The sequence below is a fragment of the Mytilus californianus genome, unplaced genomic scaffold (assembly GCF_021869535.1).
Source record: "Mytilus californianus isolate M0D057914Y unplaced genomic scaffold, xbMytCali1.0.p SCAF_2, whole genome shotgun sequence".
NCBI lineage: Eukaryota > Metazoa > Mollusca > Bivalvia > Mytilida > Mytilidae > Mytilus > Mytilus californianus.
Genome location: NW_026262668.1, coordinates 70,482,490 through 70,501,803, shown reverse-complemented (window position 1 = coordinate 70,501,803; position 19,314 = coordinate 70,482,490). Strand labels below are relative to the sequence as shown.

The window sequence follows — 19,314 nt, the reverse complement described above, 5'->3', positions numbered from 1 at the left end:
CTATTTTTTTTATCGTGGATCAAGGGCTTTTGTTCGAGCTTCCGAAAAGAGGGTTCAGGGGTAGGTATGCGTACAAAAGATAAACAATTTTACAGCATACAAAACACAACATAGAAATTGAAATAAAGTTAGATGTGGTGTGATTGCCAATGAGAAAATTATCCACCATAGTTTAAATGCAGTGGATGCAAGCAATCATAAGCAACCTACAGCCTTCAATACACCGTATAGTCGGCTACAAAAGACCACCACGTGAAAATGTGAAACAATTCAAACGAGAAAACTAATGGTCTAGTTTATAGCTAAACAATCTACGAATAAACAGCTGCCCCATGAGCGCATGATACGCCCGTCGTCTTGTGTGTGAATTTGTATGCAATAATCATAAATAGTTTCTGACATACGTCGCGACATGCGAAAACCCCCCTTTAAAAAAAAAACAAAAAATCAATATCTTTAAAATAACATTTTGAATCAAAACCAAAAAGTATACAGATCTTAAGATTAATATAACTAAGAAGTGTGTAAAATTTCAAGCAATAATCATAAATCGTTTTTGAGATACGGCGCGACATGTGAAAACCCCCTTTAAAAAAAAAAAAAAAATCAATAACTCTAAAATAAAATTTTGAATCAAATCCAAAAAGTATACAGATCTTAAGATTAATATAACTAAGAAGTGTGTAAAATTTTAAGCAATAATCATAAATCGTTTTTGAGATACGGCGCGACATGTGAAAACCCCCCTTTTAAAAAAAAAACAAAAAATCAATATCTCTAAAATAAAATTTTGAATCAAAATCAAAAAGTGTACGGATCTTTAGATTAATATAACTAAGAAGTGTATAAAATTTTAAGCAATAATCATAAATCGTTTTTGAGATACGGCGCGACATGTGAAAACCCCCCTTTTAAAAAAAAAACAAAAAATCAATATCTCTAAAATAAAATTTTGAATCAAAATCAAAAAGTGTACGGATCTTTAGATTAATATAACTAAGAAGTGTATAAAATTTTAAGCAATAATCATAAATCGTTTTTGAGATACGGCGCGACATGTGAAAAACCCCTCCCCCTTTTTTTACAAAATACTCAACAACTCAAAAATAAAATTTTGAATCATCACCAAAAAGTGTACAGATCTTAAGATTAATATAACTAAGAAGTGTGTAAAGTTTTAAGCAATAATCATAAATCGTTTTTGAGATACGGCGCGACATGTGAAAAACCCCTCCCCCTTTTTTTACAAAATACTCAACAACTCAAAAATAAAATTTTGAATCATCACCAAAAAGTGTACAGATCTTAAGATTAATATAACTAAGAAGTGTGTAAAGTTTTAAGCAATAATCATAAATTGTTTTTGAGATACCGCGCGACATGTGAAAAAAAGAGACACACCTGTTTTAGTTACTAAGTCCCGTAACTCAAAAAGTTTTAATTTTATTTTCACAAAAAAGTATACAGAGAGTTTGACCATCATTAGAAACAACTATGTTAAGTTTCATGAAATTTGGATAAGTCGTTCTCAAGTTATGGTGCGACCTGTTTACGCCGGACAGACCGTGACGGACAGACGGACAGACGACATTTGTATACCATAATAAAAACAAATATGACACACATGAAACAACGACAACCATTGAACTACAGGTTCCTGACTTGGGGCAGGCATTTAAAGAAAGTGCACGCGGCGGAGTTTAACATTTATGTAAGCGCTAATCCCTATCCTAACCTAGTGTATCATAGCACAGCATAAGAAGAAAATGTAAAGACAGTTTTGATTGGCTCAACTAAATAGATCAGTATGACTGGGTAACATAAATCCATCAGCGTGATCTCGTGTGCTTTGGAAGGGTAAGCGGATTCTGCTTAACTTGTGGCACCCGTCGTGTTATTCGTGAAAGTACAAACTCAGTGATTTGGTTTTTTGGCAGTTTACATTCGAGGAAAAGATGACGGGATTGTGATTACGACAACTGGAACCTATTCGTCGTCACCTGTGAAACAGATATTTCAAAAAGTTTTTTTTCAATTAGTGCGTGGTATATCAGAAACTGCAATTAATAAAAAAAAGTTTAATATTCATATGTTCAAATGAACATACACGCTAAAAAAAAAACCTGGAGAATTCTTATTTTATAGAATTAATGCTTTGTTGCGACAATAATGTAGCGACAGTGAGATACAACAAACCTATATGCCGTCGTCGGTAGTATCGTCGGTGTCTTCATCATTTAGGTTGTTAGGTTTCTAGTTTAAACTGTTTTTATATTTTTCATTTCGAGACCTGTTTAAACTTACTATGTGGTATGAATTTTGCTCATTCTTAAAGACCATACAGTCACACATATATGTTAACTTCTACGTCATTTGGTATGTGGTTGAGAGTTGTCTCATTGGCAATCATACCACATTTTTTTTATTTCTATGTAAGGTTTTTTTTTGGCATTGAATATTACCGAATTAAACTATTTTGACATGATAAATTTGTAAACCTCCATGAATTGTTATAAAACGTGTATAGGAGTTATTCTTCAGGACCAAGATAAAGCAGTGTTCCTTGGAATCATTTACGAATTTATTATAATACTGCTTCCATTTGAGAACTAAGGAAAAACCGGCAAGTGGTTTTGGGATATCCCCCTTATGTCCGAATTACTGTAAATGTTTTAGTACTTTTTTTCTTATTTTTGTCTGTCGTTCCTCTTTTTCATACCAAATAACTATGAACAACAACTTGAACTTTAATTTGAACTTTAACTTAATGGATAGCGGTACTCATCCAAAGCGCATTACACAAACGACATATGGAAATCGGTCTAAAAATAGAACATATTTTTTTCCAAAATGGTCACGTGGTTTTACCTCGTAGTAGTAATGGGATAACCACATCGAAGAATGACATGACCACATCAAATACTGAAACAAATACATTATGTAGTGTAAAATCGTCAAATTTTGAAACATCATTACGTAATGTTTAAGCCATATAAAGAATTGACAAATCATTATTACGAAATAACAAAACCACATTATGTAATGAAACAACTACATTACGTTATGTCACATACACATCAAGTAATGTTAAAACCACATTGCCTAATTACATAACCACATCAAATAATGATGAAACAACATCGAGTAATGACAGAACCATATTAAGTAATGACAAAACTATATCAAGTCAATACGAAACCATATCATGTAATATCGAAATATCATTATGTAATGACTATTCCATATTGAGTTATATCAAAACATCATTACGTAATGTCAAAACCATATTATGTAAAGACAAACTATCATCAAGTAATAATAGAACAACATAACGTAATATCAGAGTTCCACATAAGACAGCTGTGGCGTTCCATACTATGATGGTCTATTTTCAATAGAAAAATATGCATTTTTAAATATTTCTGCATCAGAGACGATGGCATCCTTACGTCAGACGGATGTTTTTTTTATGAACATAGTTTATCGCGCAAACATTTCCTTGTTATAATTATTCGCTCTAGAGTCCCTGAGTTCGCCCCCGGTTTTGAATAGGGTTCATGTTACTCACTCAGTCTTTACCAAACCTTTAAACAGACTTATTCAGAAGGGATATAGTTACGATACTGTTGTCAGGTCATTAAAGATGGCATATTTTGTTATTACTATTGATTAACTCATAGGGTCTTTGCATCGGAAATAACACATTTATTCTAAAAGCAGTTGTTGGCATGATACGGGTTATGATCTTCTCATATATTTTATGATGGCATGATACTAAACCCCTAACGGGAGGGATTGTGCTTGATTTTCATATGATGAAGACATAATCTTTCAATCAGTTTAATTGAGGTCTGGAGCTGGCATGTCAGTAACTGCTAGTAGTCCTTTGTTAATTTATGTATCATTGTCATTTTGCTTAGTTTCTTTCGTTACCTATTCTGACATCGGACTCGGACTTCTTTTAAACTGAGATTTACTGTGCGTATCGCTGTGTGTTTGTTTATTCTACATTGGCTAGAGGTATAGGGGGAGGGTTGAGAACTCACAAAACATGTTTAACCCCGCCGCATTTTTGCGCCTGTCCCAAGTCAGGAGCCTCTGGCCTTTGTTAGTCTTGTATGTTTTTTTAATTTTAGTTCATTTATATGTTTTGGAGTTTAGTATGACGTCCATTTTCACTGAACTAGTATACATTTTTGTTTAGGGGCCAGCTGAAGCCCGCCTCCGTCTTTCTGTTGGTGTTCTAAATTCAGCTTTGCAGCTGACATTCTTTTCAATACATGAAAATGATGCGCACATGTGCAATCATCTCCAACTGATGGCGCATGCATTCGCATTCGGTTGATGTCGAATTATTGGCTTGCCAGACAATATTGTATCAGCGAAGTTTTGATATTAAACATTTGAAAGCACCCACAATTTGTCTAGTAACATTAGTATGTCTTAGATAAATGTATTAATATAAATTTTCATTTTTACAGCTGCGTTCAATGGACATTATTTTAACTTTCTTTTTTCTTCCATACAGTGTAACCGTAGATTTGTTTACATCGGATATTACTTTCTCTAAAGGATTCCCCATTCTTAGTCAAAAGTGAAACTATATTTTCTTGTCTCCAAACCCCTGAGTCATATATCATTCACAGCATCATAGTTTCTCTATATTAGCTTAAAATACCGAAAGAATATTGTATTTTTTGTTAAAGAAATTAAATCCTACATCATTTATATATACATATGTATTATTGACCTACATACTTACATTACGTCTAACAACAAATGATCTCACGTATTTATGTATACATCTATTGAAATATAGTGTCTTTAAACCGTACCTCAGGTAAATAGAACATACTATTTTCGGAAGTTCTCTTATAAATATGATAGTCTATAAAACCTATTCGAAAATAGTCTCGGTTACCCAGACGCTTGAATTTTATAAATCAAACGTCTGGGTTATCGCAACATGCAATGGTAAAAAATCTTATGTCAGATTTCTGTCAGAGATTCGGAACAATTTGGATTATTCCTGGACCTATGAAGACTAACGATAGTATCCGAAATGATATGTTGCCCAACATCCAAAATGGCAGCCTCCATGAGTGCTTGGTTTTATCGACTTCAAGCAAAGAAAAAGAACATCAACATGCAGTTAGCACATACGTGTTAAATGGTCATGGTTTCATTAGTGTGTTGTCAATAGAAAAGGGGTTCCTGGAACCAAATATAATGAATCATTTTGGGGGTCGTTCCCAACCAGTACACTAGTCAATAGTCCAAATAATTATGATGCCTTGAAGGTTTATCTTAATATAATATTTTTTTTTGCTTTGATGCCATAAATATAGGATTAGGCTAGTCCAAATAACTATGACGTCTTGAAAGGCTTTTTGATCTTTTTTCTTTGGTGCCTTCCTTCGCTAAACATTATTTTACATTAATTTGTATGGAGCTTGTGTACCGTACTTGGTCTTCTGTTCAGTCAATCCCCTTTGATTTAAAAGCCTTTAAACTGTATTTGTTTGTTACCGTGGTAATACTATTTTAAACATTATCCGTTTATATGAATATAGCGCTGCAAGTATACAACAGCTGTACAAGGTTTTATTTGATTTGATTGTGACCGCAGACTTTATTATATGTAGTCAATTATTTACACAGATGATTCAGTATTTAATGTAATAATGAATATGTTTTATTTTGTAGAGCAAAGCAGTATTGCATCTGGAACTATTATACAAACTTAGTATAAAAGTCCTTGATGGCATTGATGTCAACTTTCTTCTTAGTAACTCATGATTTTATGTACTGTGCATATGTGTGAATTGTAGTCGTATGCCTTTATATAATATACTGAGTTGCACATCAATCAACAGAATTTCACCAGATTTTATTAGGCTGTGAATGGTTTAACAAAAAGAACAGGAAATTCTTATTTATTTGCATGCCCTTCAATTTAACATTATTCTACATATAGCCACATCAAGTGAGATGGTATTTGTTGACCTACCTTCTACTGTATTGTTATTCATTGCAATTTTTTTAAAACTTAAACTAGGACTTTAATTATAAATCCTCCAACAAAAAAGCCGACTAGAGGCTTGATAGACTTACTACATGTAATTTAGTTTACATGTACTACCGGTAGGTTATTACTTTTCCGAGTATATATAGTCAACTAATCTGAAATGTTTAGTTTCATATCAAAATAAAAGAGAGGCGAAAGATACCAAAGACACATTCAAACTTATAAATTGAAAATATACTGACAATGCCAAGGCAAATAAAGAAAAAGACCAAAAGACAAACAACAGTATTTCGGTACACAACAGAACGAAGAAAGCAACACAAACACAACCAAAAACTAAGGTTCACCACAGGTGATCCTGATGGGCTAACAGATCCTTCTCCACATGCGACACTAATTATGTTACTCCTATATTTGTTTTTATTTTCTGAGGAGTTACTTGTTTGTTTGGTCAAGTGTTTTGACTTATTTTTTCATTATCATAGTTCCTGATAGCCTTTTATGTATTATTACAATTTCCACGGTCTGCAACTAGATAGATAGCTGGGTAATTACAAATAAAGCCATAAAAGGCATGCTTTCAAATTAATTGGTTTTGTTTCCCCTTGACAGTCTGGAGCTTTTAGTTCAGTGGTTGTCGTTGGTTCATGTATGTCATTTTTGTAATTGGTTAATTATATTTTGTTATAAATTCGGCCTTCAATTTCTCAATTGAATTGTTCACATCATTTTAACATGACTGGGCCTTTAATAGCAGACTATATGATATGAGTTTTTCTCATCGTTGGAAACTACACAGTTGCCTATAATTGCTAACAGCCACTTTATTTGAACTTTGGTTGATAATTTTTCTCATTGGGAATCACCTCATTTCCTTATTTTTTACATGTTATATACTGGTAGTCCTTGTATGATTGTCAATTTTAGTTTATTTATATGTTTTTAAGTTTTGTATGCCGTCTGTTTTCACTGAACTAGTGCACATTTTTGTTTAGGGGCCAGCTGAAGCCTGCCTCAGGGTGCTGAATTTTCTCGCTGTTTTGAAGAAGCATTGGTGTCCTCTGGCTGTTTTCTTTTCTTTGGTTGGGTTGTTGTCTCTTTGACACTTCCCCATCTACATTCCCAATTTTATATATTCAAAACTCAAGTAGATTTTGTTATTCCTATCTGTCTTCTGACTGTCCAAAGTTGGCATTTGGAAAACTCCTAGATGGTCTTTTTGCCCATGACATAGACTGGAATGCCACTTATTTTCTTCATCATAATAACTGAACATACAGTACCTTAGAAATATGAGTTAGTTTTACATGATGTTTTTTTTGACATGTCAGAGCCTTTTAAAGCTTATGCTATGGATTTGGTTCATTGTTGAAGGTGACCTTTTAATTGAATCCACAATATTTGAACTCTATCGGATATAAGTCTCAGTGGCAATCATGTCATATCTCTATCTTACAATTTTAAGCGTGTAATGTAATGATTATTTTTCAGAATCAAATTAAGGTACACATGATAGTGCTCTTTCTTCATTATCTTTGGGTTTAGTATCAATTAAAATGCAAATTTTAAGATGATAAAAGTGTTTCTAGTTTCAAATGGTATTTTTGTTTATCCTTGATGATATAGATTGTAAAAATTAGTGGGTTAAAAACAATGAAAACTAAATAAAATAAAAAGGTACAGCAAAATTATTTTCATGGTCTTGTGATAAAGTGCTTAAATGTACTTTAAATTTTTCTGAGTCTGTAAAATAATCAATCAAATATTGATTTGTTATTATTTCTACTATAAATATCAAAACTTACTCCAGTCTAGGATTCAAATATTATCTTTTTCCTGATAATCCTATTAGATACAGAATTAAAGAAATGATATACATGTATTTAAAATAAACAAGAAACATTTATCATGTATATGGAAAGGAATATGTTTCTTAATTCACTAAAACACAATACTAATTATTTAAAAAGTACTTCCACTTCAATCAGCAATTGAAGTTTTTTTGTCATTTGTTTTTCAACATTCTACTCCAATATTAAAAAAACAATAAAGTCGTTCTAGAAAATCATACAACCCTAATATAAGAAATGCAATTTATTAAGAAATGAGAGGCATTGACGACCAAGATGAAAATTTTTCTGTGGACACTGTAATGTATTATCATAATACAATATGATATGGACATCAACCACAATTGTTGCACTAGTATTGTAAGCACAGTTGGTCTCATGGTGTCTACTCTTGTTTCTTGATTTCCTCACTAGTATCTGAAAAGCAAAAGTAAAAACTGTGGTAACTTATATTCAGAATTTCAGACTATACAACATTTTTTTGTTATAGATATCCTGAAGTGGCTAATTGTTATAACATGTATATGAGTGTTTTACACACACAATTGATGATAGAAATATTCATATTTTTAAGGGTTTTACTCACAATTCTGTACCCAAATATTAAGGGAATGTTATTATAAGTATAGATGTTTGACAAAATACTCAGAACTATACAACTATCCTGGTAATTGTTACTAGTTTATAGGAAACAGAAATATGTATAATTTATTTTCCTAAACCAAACTTTATATTTAATTTCATTGTGTAAATAATCTTTATTCTTTACCAAGTATGGCTAATTTACCAGCTTTGACAATGTTACAGAATGACATAGTTATGAACTTTTCAGATATTAGCAGTTTATGCTTACTCTTCCACAACACCTGGTGAAACCTGGGTTTTAAGCGGGTTTGCATTGTGTTTGTAGTCCATAAAATAACTCTTAAACAGAGAAACATCTCTTTTGATTTTCAACACACCTATCTCATGCATTTATTTCAATTTGTCTGGTTTTGTGCATTGTTTTTTTTAGTCTTCTGCTTTCTGACTCTCAATTTAAAATGTATATATATATGTACTGGTTGTAAAAAGGTCTTATTTTTGTTGGAGTAAATATCTGTAAGTGTTAACTTAATTATCTTAGTATATCAAAAATTTACAGGATATCAAGCACAACAAGACGAGGCTATATTTAACCAAAATCTGGGTATAATCCATTATTATATTTTACTAAACTAGCATAGCATCACTGTACATTTTATTCCTATTCATTATAGGGTAACAGCTGATAGAATCCAATTGAGAATTTCACTTACATTATCATTGCATTTTAACACCACCCTACATAGTAACTTTGGATCTCTAAGTGTCTTCCCTGGTCCCAATATGCATGCATGTATCTATTATTCTATCATCAGCATGATAAGTTTATCTTATTGAAAAGCCTTTAAAACAATATGTGTTACCTGTTAGATTAATTTGACATGTCACCATCGTCAGACCTGTTGTTTTTTGCTTCTTCCAAGATGAAATACAAAATGTACTTGTATTGGATAAGAAAGTCTTACTGAAATATAATTTGCCTTAATTTAATAACATGCATTTTTTATGAGGTCAATATATATATATCTACCAGACTATAAATTTTGCAAAGCTAAGAAACAAGTTCAAGTCGATATGCAAGGTTCAAAAACATTTAGTCATACATGTACCGGTATCTGTTTTGGAATAAAACCAAAGAAATTATATTTTCTTATTGGCAATTCATGTCCTATTTATTAAAATTACATTTTTTTTAAATTAAAACAAACCATTTGTACAAGATATTCAAGATGTATTTCATATGATAAAAAAAGTTGCTTAGAAACAGAAGTAAGCTTACATATATATATATGTCTGATGAACATGTCAGTAACTGCTAGTCATGCTAGTAGTCCTTTGTTAATAATTTAAGTATCATTGTTATTTTGCTAAGTTTCTTGTGTTACCTTTTTTGACATTAGACTACGACTTCTTTTAAACTGAGATTTACTGTGCGTATTGCTGTGTGTGTTTTTCTACATTGGCTAGAGGTATGAGATCTCATAAAACATGTTTAACCTGCCAAATTTTTGCACCTGTCCCAAGTCAGAAGCCTCTGACCTTTGTTAGTGTGGTATGATTTTTAATTTTAGTTTATTCATATTTTTCTGATTCAAGTATGACGTTCATTAGGGCCCCGTCGAAAGGCGGACGCCCTATAGTGATCAGTCTGTGCGTCCGTCCGTCGGTCTGTCCATCCTTACAAATTGTGTCCGATTTATATCTAGAGAACCGTTATGATTTCAAAGTTTATACTTGACATGCATATTAACCAACACCAGAGGGTGTGTCATAATGTATGTACAATTTCCTAGGTCAAAGGTCAAGGTCAAAAACTTGTTTTAGTTGACAACCCCATTTCCTATGGTAAAGATCGTGTCCGCTCTATATCTTGAGAACCATTATGATTTCAAAGTTTGTAATTGACATGTATATAAACCAACACCAGAGGGTGTGTCATAATTTATGTTCAACTTTCTAGGTCAAAAACTTTGATTTTAGTTGACAACCCTATGTCCTATTGTAAAGATCGTGTACGCTCTATATCTTGAGAACCGTTATTTCAAAGTTTATACTTGACATGTATATAAACCAACACCAGAGGGTGTGTCATAATTTATGTACAACTTCCTAGGTCAAAGGTCAAGGTCAAAAACTTTGGTTTCAGTTGACAACGATTGTCCAATGATAAAGATACAATTTTTTTACCACACATTATTTACAGCAGGGCCCACAGTGATGGCTCCCATCTCAATGATATCTAGTTTTCACTGAACTAGTACAATTTTTTAGGGGCCAGCTGAAGCAAGCCTCAGGGTGCTGGATTTTCTCGCTGTGTTGAAGACCTATTGGAGGCCTTCGCCTGTTTTTATGCTATTTCATCAGGTTGTTGTGTCTGTGACACATTCCCCATTTCCATTCTCAGGTTTCTTTTAATAATACAAATTACCCAATGACAGTCAGTTATCTGTGAGGTCTCTTCATTCCTGTATATACATTTGCATATTGTTTGGTTTTCTGCAGCCATTCAATACAGACTATTGACCTGGAAAAGACTTTAATACATGTATGTCAGTATTTTACTATTTAGATGCAACTAAATGCATATAATTTATGCTTAAATAGTTATCTTCTTATATCTATATAATACACTGTATACTGTTGGTCTGATATATTTTTTATTTCATTCTCAATACTATTCAGCCTTTTAAGACAATAAACAATTGTAATAATGGTAAACCTGTATTTGTTTAATTGTTAATTTCACAAAGCTCAAGAACCTAAGCTTTCATACCTTTGTTTGAAATTGTATACAATTCAATGTGCATTCATAGAATTTAAAAATTATATCGTTGTAGCAAGGTCATCCTCTTAAACATGTTAAAGTTTAAGTAATTTCATGTAATCACTGAACTCTTACATGTCCAAAATGTATGTTACAGGAATTTGTAATACTTTTGTTCATATTTTCTGAGATGTATTAATAAACCAAATATGAGCGGCTTGTAGGACACAACTTTATATTTTTATCATGGAAAATTGTCTCCATTTTATTGGATCATGTTTTGTGATTTTATAATAGGTGTGTAACTATTGGTATTATAATACACAGTCAGGAACAATACATGCAAGTCTGCATTTCATTACAGCTGAATAAAGTACATTGTAACATCAAATGAAGTTATTTACCAGCCAGCATTATACATGGTATAATTTTATATTTATATAAGCTTTTTCGTTTCTTACCCTTTATTAGTGTTTATACTTACATGACTAGTTTGATAGTCAGCTTGGTTGAATGCTCACAGCAGCCCCTTGAATGTACAATAACATATTATAATTCTATATAAAGGTTGACATGGTTGATGAATAATCAGATAATGCAATGTCTTAAGGTAAGGCAATTGACACATCTAACAATATGATATTATCAATCTTGTATAGATCTGTAATTTGCTTGATGAATTGTTGTTTGCATAATGTCCAGTGGCAAATATTTCATATTGTATTTAAGACAAGAACAAATTAACATTATGTTATGCAAAGTGCATTCGACAAGGGGAAGGTTTGAATGTCACGTGATTCTGTTACTTGAAAATGAAGGAATGTTTGACAGAAGTCTGAAATTTTGACCGGTCACCTAGACTCCTTTAAGAATTGCATCAACATTCCTCTTAGCCAATGTGATGCCACTCTTGAGCAATGATTTATACTTCCTGAAGGGAGTTGCAAATAATGACAATTTTTAGAAATACATGTCAACACTGGTGTACTAATGCCCTTCACAGTCTTGCATCAAACTGTAAATTTCTTCTACCATTGGCATCAAATTTGTTAACATTTTATAGCGATTCGTCAAAATATCTCTGTTCATTGTTGTCATTCATCCAGGGTCTCAAATAATTATGAATTCCATTACTTTTTGATGAAAATTTACATGATATCACCAAATCAGTTGATTTTTTTTCATCGTCTTAAAGAAAGTGTACGTACATTTAATCGTCATGCACATAAAATTACCGCTAACATTATTTGGCAATATTTTTTTACCTTTATTTATCATAAAGTTACCATGAATACGATCCTCTTTACTCTGTTGATATATCGCCAGTTATTTATTTTCGTACATTATAAGAATTCATACTATGCATGTTTTTTTTTTATGGAATTTATGACCACACTATGCATAATCTAAATGGCATAGCCCATACAATGAGGATAACTTGTCTTGTCAAACATTTTATTTTATGATACTAGTTGTTATTACAACTTATATGACTTTTTGTACACCCTATATGATACATGTATATACATGTGTGTAAAAATAACTACCATTTCCCTATTCCTATCCCTTTAGTAAACATGAACCCACCTTTATCCTGATTAGATAACAGTCAGTGTCTAGTTTCCATGCTTGTCTTAAACGTCTCAATTTAGACTAAAACTATGGTTAACAACTGCCACATGTGATGTCAATATTCCTGATGTGTTTACCTTCCGGTAAAACGTGGTCACGGTCATGACCAAATTTTATTACGCCATCTAGGGACGAAATCCAAAGATACAGTAATCCAGACGCTATATTCATAATGCGTCTGGGTGATCGAGACTAATTCGAAAAAGGAGAATATAACGAATCTGGGAACAGTATATCTAACGGGAAATGAATCTGATACGCTTTTCAGTATAAAATTGATAAAATCTCGGACTGCCCGAGACTTCCCAAGATTTACGGATTTCGGTAGCGTCTGACTGAAAAACTATCAGAACTGCTCAACAAATAAACCACATAACTCTAATTGTAAATAAATACAAGTTTTATCGTTTAGTAGATATATTTTGTCATATAAAATTACCAAAATAAGTTTGATTTATTTGATGTGAAGTGTTTTATAATAGTTTGTGAATTTGTAAATCATCGCGGCAATGGCCGCCATTTTTTTATTACCTGGTTTGCATTCTGCACAATTCTGTGATGAAATGCTTGCGATTTTAACAAATTTGAAGTGACAGAATACAAGTTTGATACACTAGCATCACTATAAAACTAGTTTGAATGACATTTTATTGATAATATCAGAAATTATTAGGATAATAGCGAGTCCGTTTTTAACACATGTCCGTTTCTGTATCGTATCTTTATTAACTATGGCACGACGATAAAATCGACTACAATCAGGTAGTGTCAAGTCCCGTCAATATATATGTTCCTGAACGAATGAAGTCTGTAATTAATCTGGTTATACCAAATAAAAGAAAGAACAAATGTATAATCAATTATTACAATTAAACGGAGTTGATTTAATATATCAAATTTGTGTATTTGATATCTTAGATTTGCCAATACAAATAAAAACTATATCGCTTATCATATTTATATATGTGTGTGTGTGAAATGAGGCAGAAGATACTATTAGGGAATGGTCATTATTTATCAGCTGAGGGGGTCGGTTCAAATTTTTCACATTAAAAGGTTTTGTTGGCAACCCCCCCATGATTCTTATGAACCACATAATGACCCCCCCTGAGAACATAGTTTCAAAAGTTTGACCCCCTCCCCCCTACCAAACAAAAATCTCTATCGATTAACAGTTGGGAGAAGATGATGACTGCAAGCTACAATTTAAAAAGTTGCAGGAATTGACTTGAAAAATAGCTATGAGAAGTATGTGGACATTGACACTATCCGTAACAGAATACGGCATAAAGGGGTTTTCCTTGATTGCAGTACTCATTTTCTTTGATTTTGAACTGATATTTCATAATACATTCTACACTATAATTCTGTTATTTTATATAACATGTATAAGTAGCTTGAACTAATTAATTTGATAAAGATAATTTACTTTGTCTGGTTAGCAGTCATTAGTAAGTGATATTCTGTAAATATTATAATGCCTTGATGTTTCATCATGACCTTCCATATTCTTTATTTTGAAGCTGATGCAACTGATTTTAGAAAACATTTTTCAGTTGTATTTCTTCTTTTGTTTTTTTCTTTCTTTCGAATATGAATAGCTGACACATGCAAGAAGAAAAATTGACAAAATAAGCATTTAAATGAAAACAAATATATATTGCTTTTTGACTTGAACCTTTATGAACAGAATGAAGTCATACCTTAATACAGATTGTCCCTGATTTTGAAACTGCTAATTCTTAAAACGTTAAGCTTTTAAAGGCACAATTAGCCAAATTTGTTTATATACATGAGCATGTGCTATTATAAATGAATGGAATGACGTAAAAAGAAAAAAAAAACAGAAAATTCTTTGTTCCAATTTATTTGAATGCAACCTATAATTCTACAATATTATATATAACCTTTCAATAATGAATTTCCCTCTGTTATGAATTCGAATAAATTTAAATTTACTGTCTGACACAGAATTATTTGTGAATGAAAAAACATTAAAAAAAAAAGAGAAAACATGGCTAAATTCTTTTAATGTCTTTATTAAAATTTTGAAGTTTTGTAAATGTTTTTTGGATTTTAATTTTCTCATCATATAGTTATTTTTTTATTTCAATCCCACATTTGGAAGTGCAACTGAAAATAACACATTACAAATATTACTATAATTGTATGGTTCTAGTCCTTCCTGGATCAAATATGTACATGATTTATTTGCGATAAAGAAATATATATATGTAGGTTAATAACTATATGAACATTCAATATTTTATTTCAATGTGAAAATGTTTTACGAAATCCGATGTGTATTGTTTTGTGTGTGTGAATGCCATGCTGCCCAACAAGGGCCCTCGATTTGAACATTAAAAATTCTTTTTATTATTCGACATCTTTGAAATAATTTCATAAAATAATTACACACATTTACAAATGATTTTAGAACGTACACACCTTTTACAGTCCTATATCTATCCTAAGAAATCGCATCAAAATGATTTGAACACTTCAGAAAGTTGTAATACACATGTTCAGAAACTTTTAAAACTCATTGTTTCCTGTGGTCAAAACTAGAGACAAATGTTTTATACAGTTGTTAATCTTGAGATAAGTCGGATTGTAAACTTTCACATCCTTCTTGTCCTATGGATAATCATGGAACTATTATATTGAATATAATAGTTCCATGGGACAATGAACCATAACAGATGACTGTGATAAGGAGTCACCAGATTCACTACCCTTGAGAAATTAGGCAGCCTTCTATTACTCACTGTACATGACCAAAGATTTAATAATGACAGAAATTATTTAAAAGATTGCACACTCACTTCAATATTGTCAACAATTTATATGCTTATCAGACATAAAAACTTTCATTGTGTGACCCCCCCCCCCCCAGTCAAATAAAATTTTTGATGGCAACCCCCCCAGCTGTATGATATTTTTGGTAGTGACCCCCCCTAAAATGAACCAACCCCCTCAGCTGATAAATAATGACTTTTCCCTAAAGAGTGTTTAGTCTGTAAAATTGACCTATGCATATCGTTCAGATGGCTTTTCAGTCATAATATTATTACTCGGAGTACAAATTGTGAAATCGGCCTATTTCACTAGACATACCTTGAAATTACCAGGCAGGACTTGAAAAAAGCCTTTCAAAAATAGTCCACTCTAAATATATAACCTTATTAATACTAAGACAGCAGAGATTCACGGATTAAATTCTTCGGCCTATGCAAACATGTAACAAAATAGTGCTTATTTCAACTCTCATGCATTTAAAACTGAATCAGTTTCCACACCGTCATCGTTTCTAACATCCACCTTCGAAACTTTAGATTAAAAGTATGTCCCGACATGTGCTCGACCTGAAAGTGCTTCAATCTGGACACTGGTAATTCAATAAGTACTTTTTTCTCTCTATTTTCCCGTATTCGCGAGTAAATGGATTTTTATAAAATGAGTGATTTTAACGTTATCCTCCACTTTGAAGACGAAAGATTTGTCTTATCTTTTTGAATATTTTTAAGACTTGCTAATTGTCCATTTCTATTATTTTTACTTTTGACATTTTTTTTTACTATAACTAGACAATAATTATTTGCCATTATATTGATACCTGCAGAGCCTTTCTCCAAGGGCAATCGGTGTCCTGTGGCAATCAATATTACTGCAGTTTCAGTAAACATATCATTTAGTAAGAAGGAAATCAACCAGAAAATAAGGGACTTGTGCCAAGTCTAGAATTTATAACGAAGTGTCCAACTGTAAAACCATTTCATATATCAATCAATTCACATCGCAATACGCATACACATAGGAGTGTTGTAATAAATCGATTTCGCTGAAACGATCTTTTCATTTTTCTCATATCTCTGTTGACCGCAAAACTCCCGTGGTAATCATTTTTGTATTTTGTGGTTACTGAGAAAGAATTTTCCCTTTAAAACGTAGGCCTTGAACCTGTATAAGTAATCGGGTCCAGAAAAACTAGCAAAAAAAAGAAAGAGAATTGTGATACATTCCAGTTATTGTTTACACCTTGCCACGTGGACTGTGAATCTCTTATGTGAAATGCCTGTTTCGAATACTAGTTCCCCTCAATATAATCGCTATAATTGCCATTGATATATCTTTATTTCATGTAAAGCTATCTTCATACTTTTACCAGCCATGTATATCTAGTTATACTCCATCCAATCTTACTCAATGTTATGACTTTGAAGGGTAATTTGGCGTTCCTTTGTTCAACGTCTATGCATTGTATTGAACTACCGTATTTATACAGGAATAAGTTTAAATCTTTCAGCTTTCAGCTTTCATGTAGCTTGTCTTGCCTTTTCTTCGTTCATTGTGACATTGGATTCACATTTGCCTGTGTTTGGTTTGGTTTGGTCCTGAAACTTACATGTTCTACTTCTTCAATATATGACCTTTATATGCATGCATTTTTACATGATGATATATCATCTTTTCCTCTTTCGGTTAAAATTCGTATATCCCGTTTACCGGCTACTCGTGTCTGAGCGAAGTCGAACAAAATAACAAAGATCATTCCATAGTCTCCACAAGACGACATTGTACATCAATTTCAAAATCGAAGGAATACGTCTGCTCATTTTGTAGAACATCTTCTAATTAAAACAGCTGAGCTTCCTCTTGCCTATATACTCTTCAGTCTGCCTTTTGTCATTGAAATTGCCATAGTTCTCTACCCTCATTTTGTTTGTCTTCTGCGGTAATATACTTTAAATCAATATATGATATACTTCAAAATTTATCTCTATAAAACAATACAACCTATCGCTTCAAGCAAAGGGTTGGTGACGTTATATACAGTAGTAATTTTCAAAAACTTAAAGAGATACATTGACATATCTACATATATATGCATTGACATAACTACAGTTATACAGTGAGGTTGTATTCAATTGTCATTTTATATGCAATTGTGTTTCTTTCATCAGTAAAGGGAACAGCAATTAAATTGCACAAATTAAGCAGAAAACCCTTATGCATTGATCGATTTTTTGCCAAGTAATCATCGTTATAATAAGTTTCGTTTTTGTTCGTCGGATTATCCGAGTGTTCGTTTATTCTTAATTCTTTGATAAGACACTCATAGTAATAGGATTCACAGACAAAAATAATATTGTTCGAAGTTTTGTCTGCAGGAACAACTACACATTTGTCGTGAAGAGACTTCAGGCACTTTACAGATTCTTTAATATCTGAATATATTGTGCTTACTTAATCTATTCAATATTTCAATGAGCAACAAATCTGAGGGATTCCCTTGTTTATATTGGATACCTTCACTTCACAAATGGTACATGTACTTTTCCGGCTCAGTTGCATGTTCTACCAAGAAATTGTCCGTAAGATTAATCGAATTTTGACCGCAGTGAAAGAGGGAATACAGAAAAACTGTGAAACTGTTTACTAGCGTAGTGGCATTTACCAAATGTGTATTATTAGAAACTCATAAGTACTTCTGGAAAATTTTAAATCTCTGTCATTTTCTGAAACAAATGCTATCAAAGCCTTCGATTTACCACCCTTTACACCACTATACCAAATGAATAATTGAAAACCCGTTTTAAAGAAAGATCCACAATGCTTTCTCCATAAAAATGGTACCATATGCGGCAAAGTCATTGTTTTGGGAAATTATTCGGCAAATTTCGATAACAAGAGTGCACACGCTGAAATATCTCGCCTTCTTTACTAATCATTGATATTGTGTTGATAGTCCTAAATATAAAGCTTTATTACAACTGTCACATAAACTTAACATTAACCAAGTAAACTAAACATTGACCAATGAACCATGAAAATGAGGTCAAGGTCAGATGAACCATGCTAGGCAGGCATGTACAGCTAACAATAACAGATATAGTTGACCTATTGCTTATAGTTTAAGAAAAACAGACCAAAACACAAAAACTTAACACTGAGCAATGAACCTTGAAAATGAGGTCAAGGTCAAATAAAACCTGCGTGACTGACATATTAGATCATAAAATATTTCCATACACCAAATATAGTAGACCTATTGCATACAGTATTAGAAAAAAAGACCAAAACACAAAAACTTAACTTTGACCACTGAACCATGAAAATGAGGTCAAGGTCAGATGACACCTGCCAGTTGGACATGTACACCTAAAAGTCCTTCCATACACCGAATATACTAGACCTATTGCTTATAGTATCTGAGATATGGACTTGACCACCAAAACTTAACCTTGTTCACTGATCCATGAAATGAGGTCGAGGTCAAGTGAAAACTGTCTGACGGGCATGAGGACCTTGCAAGGTACGCACATACCAAATATAGTTATCCTATTACTTATAATAAGAGAGAATTAAACATTACAAAAAATCTTAACTTTTTTTTCAAGTAGTCACTGAACCATGAAAATGAGGTCAAGGACATTGGACATGTGACTGACGGA

At 32.3% G+C, this 19,314-nt stretch overlaps 1 protein-coding gene and 2 long non-coding RNA genes across 3 annotated transcripts in view; 1 reads left to right on the top strand and 2 right to left on the bottom strand.

Moving 5' to 3' along the window:
- Positions 1–4,818, bottom strand: part of LOC127728054 (uncharacterized) — a 74,349-nt gene extending 69,531 nt beyond the window's left edge. Inside the window, exon 1 of the mRNA XM_052235236.1 lies at positions 4,763–4,818. The gene's annotated coding sequence lies outside the window, so the exon portion shown is untranslated. The remainder of the gene's footprint in view (positions 1–4,762) is intronic.
- LOC127728172 (uncharacterized) overlaps positions 1–19,314 on the top strand; it is a 183,495-nt gene that overhangs the window by 68,591 nt on the left and 95,590 nt on the right. The gene's annotated exons all lie outside the window — the stretch shown is intronic.
- Positions 8,108–12,994, bottom strand: LOC127728170 (uncharacterized). The gene is made up of 5 exons (XR_007994004.1): positions 12,815–12,994; positions 11,712–11,756; positions 10,892–10,987; positions 9,327–9,427; positions 8,108–8,295 (listed from the first exon to the last, which is right to left on the bottom strand). It is a non-coding gene; the product is annotated as an uncharacterized LOC127728170 (long non-coding RNA).